This window comes from Megachile rotundata, chromosome 10 (assembly GCF_050947335.1).
Source record: "Megachile rotundata isolate GNS110a chromosome 10, iyMegRotu1, whole genome shotgun sequence".
NCBI classification, from domain to species: domain Eukaryota; kingdom Metazoa; phylum Arthropoda; class Insecta; order Hymenoptera; family Megachilidae; genus Megachile; species Megachile rotundata.
The window spans coordinates 1,270,050-1,270,867 of record NC_134992.1 but is presented as its reverse complement, the minus strand read 5'-3'; positions in this window follow the sequence as shown (position 1 = coordinate 1,270,867).

Here is an 818-nt window from a genome sequence, read left to right as displayed (position 1 = left end):
AGATGAATGATGATAGCTAAATTTATTACCGAAATTAGTTTATAATTCAGTAACTTTTATTCAGTTTAATAATATTGCTTTGTCTAATTTTATTCATCTAGTTAATTATATTTTCCAAAATTATATTAACCCTTTCGCTGCGGAGCGCCTAAAAATGAATTGCTCTCTTAGCAGCCGGCGCGCTACTCCATTGTCTGTACGGGCGACACGGTATGCGAGACAAGACGCTCGTAAAACAGTGTGTGGTACCGATTTTGCTGGTCTTTTCCTTGAGACGACTGGCCGACACGGCAGCCAAATAATAATAATAGTAATAATGATAATGATGATAATAATAATAATAATAGTAATAATAATAACAATTTTAGTAATTTTTAATAATTTTTAATAATCATAAATAATATAAACAATTTTTAATAATATTTCTGTGTATGATATAATTTAAAGCAGGGTTCAATACATAATCCAACGTTACACTCTTTGCATTCATATCGTGTTTCGGTTCGCTTATTGTGTTTACTGCAAACCACACATTTTCGCCTACCGTTTTGCCGGATTCCTGTTGGATTAGTATATTTTGATAGAAAATGTCCTGAAACCAGTCGTAAAAGATTATCTTTGGATGCAGTTCGACCTCCAGACTTATTGCTGCATACATTGTCATTTAGATATTTTAGCAGAATTTCTCGAATTAGACATAAATGAAATTTTGCAAATGTTATGTTCTTTTTGGATGTAATTTTATACAGTACGTAAGCATTATAAATGGAAAGATCCAGCATGTGAAAAAAAAATTTCTTATACCACTTCAAAGTTTT